Here is a 12,455-nt window from a genome sequence, read left to right on the forward strand (position 1 = left end):
ATTGCTCCATTATGGGGAGGAAACATCATGGTTTTTCCACCCCTGTAGAAGGTTAAGAATGCAGTCCCAACCATGCGCGTGAGCTCCCCAGCTTCAGGGACAGGCTCGGTCACTGATGAGCCACAAGAGTTTTCTCCACCCTGAGACTTAGCCAAGGGTGGGGGTTTTGGTGGGGGGCAGGCGGGGTGGGGGGTGCTTTTTGATCCATTCTCTGTTTCAAACGGCTCAATAAAATTGATATAATGAGATACCTTTCTTTTCCTGGTGATAGCTCAACCTACCCTGTTTTATTTCTGCTCGGTTGGCGCTAACCAGCCAGCCAGGTTGTTAACCACGTTTATGACTCACAGTCCAGAGAGCCTAAATAAAGGCAGCCAGAGAGCCCGCCGCGAGCGCTCCCCTAGGACCCTCTGGGTCAGGCAGGAAGTCCCCTCCAGAAGCGGCTTTCGGAGGCTGCCAGTTGGATGGCCATTTTGATCAGGAGCCAAGCCTAGTTTCTCTTCCAATGTCACACTTGGGGGAGGCTCAGCAGCCGTGAAACCTCTCCTGGGACTCTGTCATCCAACTGTTACACAGAACATGGATTTGCCTGACAAGCCCCAAATAGCACAGGCTGTTTTCCCCAAATCCTTTATCTATGCATCCCAAGAAGGTTTCGGTGAAAATAGAGCTATATTTTATACCATTCGGCATGTTGGCAGTTCTCTCCTACCCTAACATGTGATTTAGAATAGCAGTATGTAAGAACCCGGGGGTTAATACAATAACGAAATCCAATCCTAACACGAACAAGGGAAAATGGAGGTGAACACAGTCCACGCTATGGAAACTCACAAATTCGGGGATGCCAAAGGTTTACCTTTGGATTCACAGAACAAACCCTTATCAGCTAAACAGATCGTAAGAACAAAGGTGATGTTCTCTGCAGTTTAAAAATATGACCTAAAATTCAGTGGGGCGCCTGGGTGGCTCAGTGGGTTAAAGCCTCTGCCTTCAGCTCAGGTCATGATCTCAGGGTCCTGGGATCGAGTCCCGCATCGGGCTCTCTGCTTGGCGGGGAGCCTGCTTCCTCCTCTCTCTGCCTTCCTCTCTGCCTACTTCTGATCTGTCTCTATCAAAGGAATAAATAAAATCTTTAAAAAAAAATGACCTAAAATTCAGAATTGTATCCATTAACATTAATTTCTTCATTCACTGCAACTGGAGGAAACAGAGGGTTTCATCCATCCCTTGGAGAACACGAAACCATTCAGTCCCATCTTGATCACATCCGTTCACCGTGGAAATAAAGGAGGCTTCCATTTCACCAAGAATGGAAGATGGCAGGGCTAAGCTTGCCACGTTAGTCCTTCAGGGACTCCCAGGAAAGAAGAGAAGGGAGAGAGGGATGAAAAGCAGCAGAAGGAGCAGCAGAAGGAGCAGCAGAAGGAGCAGGATGAAAGAAAAGATCCCAAGTCTCCAGGACGCTACTGACACAAACACATGAGAATTCTTCTCATCCTATGTTTTTGCCCATGGCCGCAGAGAAAACACCCTTTTAAGGCTAGGACACAGACCTTGTCTTCTAGACACCATTTGGCGTATCAAGGAAATGACAAAAAGGAAGGTCTGCCTCCCACAACACACACACACACACACACACACACACGTGCACACACGCACACACACCCCTCCCCCATGATGGTCACTTGGGTGGCTCAGTCAGTTAAACATCTACCCTCAGCTCAGGTCATGATCCCAAGGTGCTGGGATCAAGTCCCACATCGGGCTCTGTGCTCCATGGGCAGCCTGCATTTCCCTCTGCCTCTCTCTCTATCTCTCATGAATAAATAAATCAAATCTTAAAAAAACACAAAATCTTCCCCATGGTGCATCAGGTCACCTCTGTGTGTTGAGAATGCCTTTTTCCCACACACTCCTTCTTGGAGAGGTCCTATGGCAAATCCCTTGCTCATTAACACAGGTAATACTTGCAAATTCTTCAGCAAAGGAAAAATCAGGAAGATTTAAGGATGCAAAGGGAACTAAAGGCAACAGAAATGGAGGTCAGGAGTGGGGTCCCTGCTGGTCTGTACGGAGCTTCTACCCAGGTGCTAGGGCCGCAGTCCAGTGGGCTACACGGGGAGACCAGAAGGCCCTTTTGAGGAATGGGGAGAGTACGACTTCCTCTTGGCAAATTCAGAGCCACAGCAGCACGTGCAACTTGGCCACCAGCTCCTCTCTTCTCCTCTGCCAGGTCCCCTTGTTGGGTACGCAAGCTGCACAGCCACAGACAGGCAGGGGCCCTGGCAAGAAGATGAAACCTCAATTTCACAGTTTGATGTAGAGCCTGACCCTGAAGAAGAACTTTCGTCAAGAGACAAAAGAGAAAAAGACCTTTGGGCCATTTTTATTATTACTTGAATTCATGCCCCCAGATATGACTCTAAGTACCCCCACGTGTCTTCTGTGCTCTAATGGCTGACACTGGTGTGTGGAGTCACTAGAACGGTCTCAGAATGTTCTCTACACCTTTTCCGTCTCTGTACCCAGAATCTACCATTTTCCCCGTCCCTGTCCCTCCCATTGTTCACCTGTTCTCCTGATACAAATAAGAAATAAGATGATGGGTGGGTTTGTGGCATTTGTGTTGCTGAATTACTGTTCAAGAAACAATTCATGAGCCTAGACCATTCTAGACCTAGAGCATACTCTCTGCCTACATCCTCAAAATCCTGGCAATCCTAGCAAGTCTAGCCTCATGCATAAATCTTCATACCTACTTCCATGCAAGGAAGGCAGAATCAAATATGTGAACCTCTCTTGCCTAGGGATCTACAGGAAGAAAATGGAATGGCTGAGAATGGAAACCAGGATCCCTAGGGTTCATGACCACCATGCCCGCACAGGATCCCAGAGAGGGTTCAATGGATTCACACTTCATGGCCAAAAGGATAAGCCAGGAGGACAAACACCAGCAGCTTACGGGGTTGCCTTGTTAAACATGATAACTACGCACTGGGAGAAGGAACAAGAAGCATCTTTTCCTTCTTCCATTACTAGTAGGGGCTACATCCTAAGTATTTTCTGTTGATCAAAGTAATGGAATTTAACCTCAAATCATTGCTGTGCTTAGAAATATTGTTCATATATAAGAAATATTTGCAAAATTCTTGTAGGTTTAAAGAAGTGTCTCTCAACTCTTGGCTAAATTACTAAATGAAGAGGCAGATCATGGGAATGGCCAATGTATCTCCCCTCTAAGTCATGGTCTATATTTGATTATCCTCTTGCATGTCATTAAATTAATACCTCAAATTTTTATCATATTCTTTAAATAGTTGTAAAGGATATGATTTCCAATCTATTAGATGCATACTTTAAAAATGTTTTCATTGGGCGCCTGGGTGGCTCAGTGGGTTAAGCCTCTGCCTTTGGCTCAGGTCATGATCTCAGGGTCCTGGGATCAAGTCCTGCATCGGGCTCTCTGCTTGGCAGGGAGCCTGCTTCCTCCTCTCTCTCTGCTTGCCTCTCTGCCTCCTTGTGATCTCTCTGTCTGTCAAATAAATGTTTCAAAAAAATGTTTTCATTGTAACCTTAGAGCTAAGAGTTTAAGTCCAGTTTGTGGAAAATGTCTCTCACCTCACCTGTTCAGAAAAAACTAAATCTTATTGTCAAACCAGTTATCAAGTCAAACTCATGGTAAGTCAGAAAATTTTGATTTTTACCTTGTTAACCCAAATAAATGTATTAATCCAGGATCCCATGACTACTTCCTTTGTTCCAGATTCTAATTCCAAAATGGACGCGTGGACGGGTGGGTCGCGAGATGAGAGCCCCGCCGTGAGTTTACCGCCTGCATGAAATAAGGTGTTCTCTCCCGCAACATTTCTTTGTTTTTCTTTAAATTGTGACAAACAGTACATTACATACAATGTACCATCGTAATCATTCTTAAGTGTAAATTGGATGGTGTTAACCACACTGTTAAACAACCCATCTCTAGAAGTTTTTCATCTTGCAAAACTGAAACTCTATACCCACCGAACAGGTCCCTGTTCCCCTCCCCCCCGGCCTCTGACAACCATTCTTCTGCCGTTTCTGTACGTCTGACTACTTCAGGTCCCTCATGGTGAGTGGAATCATGGAGTATTTGCCTCTCTGTGGCTGGCTTGTCTCACTTAGCCTAACGTCCTCAAGGTTCATCCATGCTGTAGCCTGTGACAGGATTTCCTTCTTTTTTAAGACTGAATAATATCCTATACTATGGGTTTACCACATTTTCTTTACCCATGCATCCACTGAGGAACATTCGAGTTCCTTCCACCTCTCGGCAGTCGTAAATAATGCTGCAATGAACGTGGGTGTGCAAATATTCCTTCAATATTTCTTAAGAAGGTTCTTTTTGCCTTGGTCTCACGCGAGCCTGGGCTCAACAGCACCACGTTACTAAATTTTCCCTGTTAAGGGTGGTCCTGGGGGTATTCTATCCCCAGAGAAAATATACCGTCATAAAATCCAAGATTGGTGAGAGGATTTCTTTTCTTTTGTAATGTGGGGACAAGGTGATTAGAAAGAGAAAGTCAAGAACCTGGCCGAGCACAGACATCGTAGAGCTGGGTTAGCACAGAGGATGTACGGAACTTGGTTTTCAGGAAACCGAGGCGCTTACAGCTATCCGCGCCCCCTGTAAAGTTTCCACGGACTCCCAGAGGCATACGTATTCCAGCTAGAAGACAGCTAATGACCTCACACAGTCCCTGGGACCCAGTACAAACCCCGCAAATGTTAGATTCCAGTACTGTCTGGCCTCAGAGAATGCATTGCTACAAATATACCTAACCCTCATTCCATTCCTCCCACCACCACCAAAAAAAACCAACAACAACAACAACAAAAAAAAAAAAAAAAAAACACCTAGATAAAAGGCTAGAACGTGACCAGGTAACAGGTGCAGTGAAAAAATAAAATATACGGAGCTGAAGGAAAGAAATGTATTTTAACCTTCCCCCCCCCCCAGCAGGGAAGGTGTTCATTCCCTGCTCCTTGCATGCCTTATTAATGATGATGACTGTTTAATCACATCCCCCGGTGGTGGGGGAAACATCTTGTTCCCATTCATTAGGTCACAATAACTTTTTTGTTCATCCGAAGTGCTTAGGATAAGGTTCAGAGCTTAATGTCACTGGCAGCACTTCTAATTGAAATCCCATCTGAAGCCTTGCACCTACATAATGGAGACCAGCCAAATAATTGCATGCCTTTCAGAATGTCTTCTTCCTGCTCCTGTGCGAAGCTCTTGTACCGACTTCCACGGCAAGCCCATTTTCTGAAGTGTTTAGACTACTCAGCCATTGAGGGCCACTGGGACCCAAGATTTGTAGTGCAAAAAGAAATGTTTGTTGAATGAATGCGCACGGGCGTGCACGAATGAATGGACAAGGGAACAAATGAATCAAGATCGTAAGGCCACAAAGGATTTGATCTGATTCCCTGGTGCCAAAGAAAATCAAGAGAACACTCCTCCTGTGTTTCAATCCTTCTTGCTAAGCACAGCCTTGACTCGGTTGACACTAATTAAGTCCTCAGCCATAGCTAATGAACTGTTCAATAAAACTAACCAACCTTACATCCTGACCCCAGAAAAGGTCAAATGAGTCAATGACCCAACTCCACAGCCGGCTAGCGAAGTCCTGAGAGCTTTCCTTCAGATGTCTCTCAGTGGGATGGCCCTTCACACAGAGCCCCTGCTTCAGGCTCGGCAATCGGTTGGATCCATTGTTCTCCAACCCCCCGGGATGGACGCACACATCCATTCTCCACACCACAGGCTTCATGCCATCCCTAGGGAGTCTGATCTACCGAGCCTTCCCTGAGGGACCTTCCACTCCACCAGGTCCTTCTCAAACTCCACACTTTGACCTTCCAGCAACACAGTGATTCACTGATTCTGACAATTAATCTCATCCTTGAAAATAAAGAGGTAGTGAGCCCATGACAATGAGAAATAAAGATGGCAAAACTTTCTGAACATGGTGGAGAACCCCAGTTCTCTCAAAAAGGTTTCACCTCTGCCCCCTCTGTCCCTGGGTGTGAAAGTGCATCATTTACTCCCCTAAGCTTGGGATACAACACAGGCAAGCAATTCACTCTGCAATCAACCAACTTTCAACAAACTCCGAAATGTTGACTGTGTCTGGAGGTTGCACGAGTTTAGTTGTTTTTCAGCACTTTGGCCTGTCATAAAACCATTCTCTCAAATCCCGGTATTTTTCCTACACTGGCATAATAACTTCGAAATGTATTATTGCTGAGAAACCGTGCTCTCCCTGCCAACAAGTCCCTGGAGGGAAAGCTCTAGCAGAAGAAAAGAAGTTTTTACAATCATTTCATGAGAGAAAGTCGCTCGTCCACTGGACCTAATCAAGTTTTCCAAGACGTGGGCCACAGCTGACACCCAGAGCCGTACTCTTAGTGTTCATGCCTTTATTTTTTTTTCTTTTCCTTTCCTTTAAAAAGAAATGGCACAAACCTATGCTTTTTCTTCCACAGCAAAGCATAATGGGCAAAACGAGCGACTACCATTGTGAGAGTGCTAATAGAGATTCTAGCCGGCAAGTAAAAGACTTACCAGGACCAGAGGACTAATTAACAGGTCAGCCAGTGATGCACTAACGCAGGAGGAAATGTGTATTTAAAAACCAGGGCTGAATGTGGATGGCGGGCGGCTGCTGACTTACAGATGCTCTTATGGCCCCGTGAAAGAGCATTAGCATGGGGCAGGGAAGGGGGGTGACCTCAGTCCCAGCCCCCATTAATGCGTCCCTGTCTCCTCCATAAATCAAGCGATGTGTATGCAAGTGAAGCCCTTTCAGAAGCCTGTGTTTGGAAACAGGGATCTGCCTCTTGAAGGTTTGATGAACACTTCAATGAGCGTCTCTGCCACTTGGTGGCTTCATCTCAGAGATGCAGGAGATGCTGGGCTTGGCTTCCCAGAGCTCAGGCTCCAAGGAAAGCGACCCAGTGTCCGCTTTCTCTGTGTGTTTGTAACTCTCGCGTGGAAGCTGGACTCTGTTGCATGCTCGTCCACTCGTCTGGCTTCCTTTCAAACAGACACTTCTGTGAGCTGACAGGCTTGCCCGCTGGCTATCAGTGTTCCTCATGGGGATCCAGGAAACCTCTAGGATCTTCCAGGGCCTTCAAAATTAACAAAGGAATATTACCAATGGGCTTGTTTAGTGCTATGTATTTCATTAAAACTCAAGACATCTGAGTACCTGCCATCTTTCCATGCAAGTGATTAGGGCTTTACAGTGACCACATGTGTAGGTAACTGGTGTCAACATTCTCAGTGACGGCCCTGAGAAAACAGTGAGCTCACGGAAGTGTGTGTGTGTGTGTGTGTGTATTAGTTTCTTTCTACCGCTGTAACAAATCACCACAAAGTTAGTGCTTCGAAACATGTGGTTTTATTATCTCACAGTTGTGGAGGTCAGAAGACTAGAATGGGTCTCCCTGGCCTGAAAGGGAGGTGACACGATGGCCACACTACATTCTGGAGGCTTTCCAGGACGTTCCATTTCCATGCCTTCTAACCCCCAGAGTTTGCCTGCATTCCTTGGCTCATGGCCCCTTCCCCCGTCTTCAAAGCCAGCAGCAAAGTATCTCCCAATCTCTCTCTGATCCTGACCTTCAGCCTCCCTCCTCCATACTTAAAGGACCTTTGTGATTACCCTGGGCCCATCTGGATAATCAAGGATAATCTCCTCATTGTAAAGTCAGCTGATGCACAACCTTAATTTCCCATTGCCATGTAACACAGAGTATTCACAGATTCCAGGGATTAGGACATGGAATCTTTGAGGCGCCATGATTCCGCCAGCCACGGTGGGTCTATAATGGCCCCTTTCCTCACTCTGTTCCCTCCTTGGCAGGATTTCCTCCTGCCATCAAGGATACTATTATTCTCATTTGGAGAATAATAATAGTTTGCCCAACTTGATGCTTATATCACTGGGCTCCTGACTTGGCCTTTCTTTCTTCTTTGATGGAAATTCAATTTACCGTATATGCTTGCTTTAATTCTACCATCCATTTTCATCCATTTTATCAGCTGAACTGTTCCTTCGTTCCTTCTCTACTCCTAACTCCATGACTTCTTTCACGGAACCCATGGGGCACTAAACTAAACTGTGTACATAGAAAAGACCCTACAAAAGAGGTCCCCCCAGATGCCCACAGGGGCGACCACAGGTGGGACCGAAATGAGACTCGGCACAAGCCATCTGAACACAACCTTGGAGCTTGAAAGCCCAGAGTAGGGAGAAAAGTCCCCTCGGCCCCAGAGCCATGTTCCTTGACCTATGGAGGAGGACTCAACTATCAGAAATGGTCATCTAGGACCTGTCACTGATTTTCTCCAACTGCAGAGTGAATCTCTCTTCAGGGGACTTTCTCCCAAAAGCCTGTCCTAGACTCACAAAGTACCAATACTTATTGCCGCCAGGCATCTCGCTGAAGCGTTCAGAATAAAACGCATTTACGTCGACAAGGCCAGCCTTTAGAATTGCTGCTGTGATTTTAAGGTTTTGTTGCCTGAAATAATACTTCTTTCACTGGAGAGTGCCTAAAATTTACTTCGAAGCTTCACTTATTAGAGAGATATTCCTGTAATGCAAAGCTTCCTTTGAATGTTGAAATGAAAGGTCCTGGGGCCAGGTTCATGCATTAAATACCATCAGTTGTATCTCGGCGTGAACCAGTGCCCGTCTGGCCTCAGCCAGGGCCTGAGAGGAGGGGGAAGGAATGAGTTCGGATCTAGGTGGATGTTCTCGCACCAGACTTCTACCCGAGTCCATGTCCTCAGAGAGTTAAGTCAGTGGCCCGTGTTTCAGCAGGACCTTGATCCTATTACAGGTACCGGCTCAGTAGTCAGACGCCTCCCACGGAAGAGGGGGGCGCCTTTTAAAGAACCTTCTTAAGACCTTCTTCCGCCACATGCTTCAAACTGCTTAAAACTCTCAAGGCTCTTCTGCCAAATCCACCGATTCAGGCACCTCAGGAGCGTGGCACACGATGGACATGTCCTGTGAGACGTTATCACACACGCCAAAGGCAGTTTCCTCAGGAGTAACATGGAAATAGTGAGCTCCTCTCAGAATGGTGGTGAGGACTAAGTGAGACTCTCGTAGAAGCTGGTGCCACCAGGGGGCCTCTATCTTCAGGAAAGGGGGGACGTGAATGGGGTCTAGAGAAGGTATAAGCAGTTAACGTCACAGCTTTTCCTCAGTCTTTTACATGGAACACCACCGAGTCCTGAGCACAGAGCCACCAGCTTTAGGGACAACACTTCATTTCATCAGACAACGGCCATTTTTCTACGCGAGGGCATGAGGCTGAGGGAGGTGACGTGACTTGCCAAGCTGGCAGGGAAATCAGCGGCAGAGCTGGGACTCCTGACTCTTACTTCTGAGTCTCTCTCCCCTTGAATAACATCAGCTCGGGGTCTGCCTATAATTATCAATTTGATAGCAAGTGAATATTAAGAAGTATCCTTGCAACGGTTGCCAAGCTCCTGGCTAAGCTCGTGTCACACTACAAACTCACAAGCATCCTGTGATATAATATCAGTCCCACAAAGCAGAGGAAGAACTTGATTCTCAGGGAGGTTAAGCAACTGTCTCAAGATCACACAGCTGGGACGCCTGGGTGGCTCAGTTGGTTAAGCAGCTGCCTTCGGCTCAGGTCAAGATCCCAGCGTCCTGGGATCGAGTCCCACATCCGGCTCCTTGCTCAGCAGGGAGCCTGCTTCTCCCTTTGCCTCTGCCTGCCATTCTGTCTGCCTGTGCTCGCTCTCTCCCCCTCTCTCCCTCTGATAAATAAATAAAATCTTTAAAAAAAAAAAAAAAAAAAGATCACACAGCTGCAGTGCCTGGGTGGCTCAGTGGGTTAAAGCCTCTGCCTTCAGCTCAGGCTATGATCCCAGGGTCCTGGGATCAAGCCCCGCATCGGGCTCTCTGTTCAGCAGGGAGCCTGTTTCCCTTCCTCTCTCTCTGCCTGCTGCTCTGCCTACTTGTGATCTCTTGTCTGTCAAATAAATAAATAAAATCTTTAAAAAAAAAAAAATCACACAGCAGTAAAAGGAAGACTTCTCAGATTTCAACCCAGGCCAGTCTAATTTCAAGTATCTGTAGATTTAGATTGACTGGGGTAAAGATAAAAGGAATAATCCCCCCCACACCACAGCCGGTTTGCTTTTCCTAAATTCACCATAATGTCACACATACAAAATTAAGGAAAACACTTTTAGAAAGGGACTTAAAATTGTAGAAGACTCTCAGTTTAAAGGAAAATCCAGATACCAGAATTGAAAGGACTATAATATTTAGGAATGATATTTAGGAATGAACCAACAGTTTTTCAGGTCAATTCAGTTTATTTAATTTTTTTTTTTAAAGAAAGAAAAAATTACAAGAGAGATAAAGGAAGTGTAGGGGTTTTGGTGTTTGGTTTTGTTTGAAGAGCAAAGTACCCAAGCAGGGAGCGTTCTCTGCCCCACACCGCATCCGTCATACAACGCTCAGACTTTCTGAAACCAACTGTGTATGTGTGTGGAGTTATTCCCTCAAGAAAAGTGGCCGAAACTCTGTTACAGGAGACTCCTATAACTGTGCTGGATAGAAATGAAGAAAGACACTCTGGAGAATACGCTGCCCGGTGGGAGGAAAGACCAGATGACCCAAGAGTGCTGAGCCCAGCAAGCCACATGTCCTACGTTCACTTTCACAATTCAGCACACGGCAGCGTGGGGGAGAAGCACCTCACGGGCAGCAGGTGCACGCAGGGGCCCGAGCTCTCATGAGCCCCAGGCACTGGGCATCCCTGGCTTCTCACCAACCTGGCAGGCCCTGCTGACCAAGCCCGGGAGGCAACACCAGCCTCTGCCCCGCACAGCCAAGCCCACGCACCCTGGCCACCATCGTCTCAGAGCCCTTCCCTCCGCAGGCCGCCCGAGCTGATGGACGGCATCCTGTCAAGATATTGATCCTGGTGAACTAGGGGACCCTTGGCTGTGATTAAAAGAACCTGAGCATAAAGAAAAGTCTTGAACCATAGGTGATACCACGCCACGTGGGAGACATTGCCAGATAATCAACTCCGAATGGAATGTGATTGAGACTATACACATTTAGGGAGTGGAGCAAGAGAAGGTTGTACACCGCCAAAAGGTCCCAGTCCCTTGTTCTACAATTGTGGCCGTGTGCCCCAGTGTGGAAACCACCCTGCCCACCAGCCCTTTTGCATGATGACCTTGCCTCGCATCCCTCTAGCAAGAACAAATCAGCCCTCAGAGAGCCAAGGGTCCAAGAGTGGAAGGGGTGCGTGGCCGCCATGTAGCTCCTATCACGCAGACTCGCCAGCATCTCTTCTGCCCTAGGTCCACGGCTGAATACAAAGGGCACCTGCACGGCCACGTCTCTCCACATCTCCCACTTGTCGCCAGGTTCAAAGTCTCCAAGGAGTTTATGAGCTTCCTTTCTACTTTTTGCCCTCTCTTCTGCTGAAGTCATCTGCCAGCCACATTGGGTGGCCCTGAGCAAGGCAGTCTGGGCCACTTAAAGGAAATGAAGGCGCTCGCGTCCTTTGAGAGCCGAGGCTGAGCCACGAGAAACAGAAGAGCCCCTTGGTAGCTCCCAAGCACCAAACTGATGTGAGCAAGGGAAACGGGTGCCATGAGGCAGCTCTTCAGCGGGCTCTAAAAATCAGAGTAAGAGCCACACCAGCCATTTGCTGCATTGTACGTTGGTGTTTGAGATGTTTCCGCTGGGGCAGCTCCGTGTCTAACTCCTCTTTCTGTCCCGCGCATCAGGTGCCCCATCAGACAACAACAGGCTTTCAGCTGCACTGTGTTTCACGGCTGGCTGGGTCCTTCTCCTCCTGAAGATGCAAAGTCATTCTTTGCACCTTTGGCCAACAGCCTCTGAGCACCCAGTGTGTGCCTGGCACTGACTGGGCCACAGGAATGACCAACGTCAGAGCCCCTGCGCTACCCACGCCAGGAGAAAAGAAACTGGAAAACAGGACGGCAGATACAATGATGGAAGAGCCCCTTCTCCATGCCCAGATGAGGACAGAGGACGGTTGTTGAGGGAGCATCCTGGTGGTGGTGACCCTGAGCCCCGTTGTGGGAGCCAGTTGTGACTGGGAGTCAGCCAGGAGAGCTGAGCCCACAGGAGCCAGGTTGCTGCTGCGGAGTGGTGGGGCGAGGTCAGCAGGGCTGGAGCTCACGAGACCTGTGCTCCAGGCAAGGTGTCCCTCTTCTACCACCAAGATCACAGCATCCACGTTTGAGAAAGTTCCATCTGACCGCGGTGAGGCAGGAGTGGAAGTGTGTCAGGGAACAGGGAGGCTGGGAAAGGAGGTGGGGGTGGGGGGGCACCCTGGGTGGCTGGAGGGAGCTGGTGAAGGGTTACAGA

Source organism: Mustela putorius, unplaced genomic scaffold, assembly GCF_011764305.1.
Source record: "Mustela putorius furo isolate JIRA1106 unplaced genomic scaffold, ASM1176430v1.1 tig00000275_pilon_pilon_pilon, whole genome shotgun sequence".
NCBI classification, from domain to species: Eukaryota; Metazoa; Chordata; class Mammalia; order Carnivora; family Mustelidae; genus Mustela; species Mustela putorius.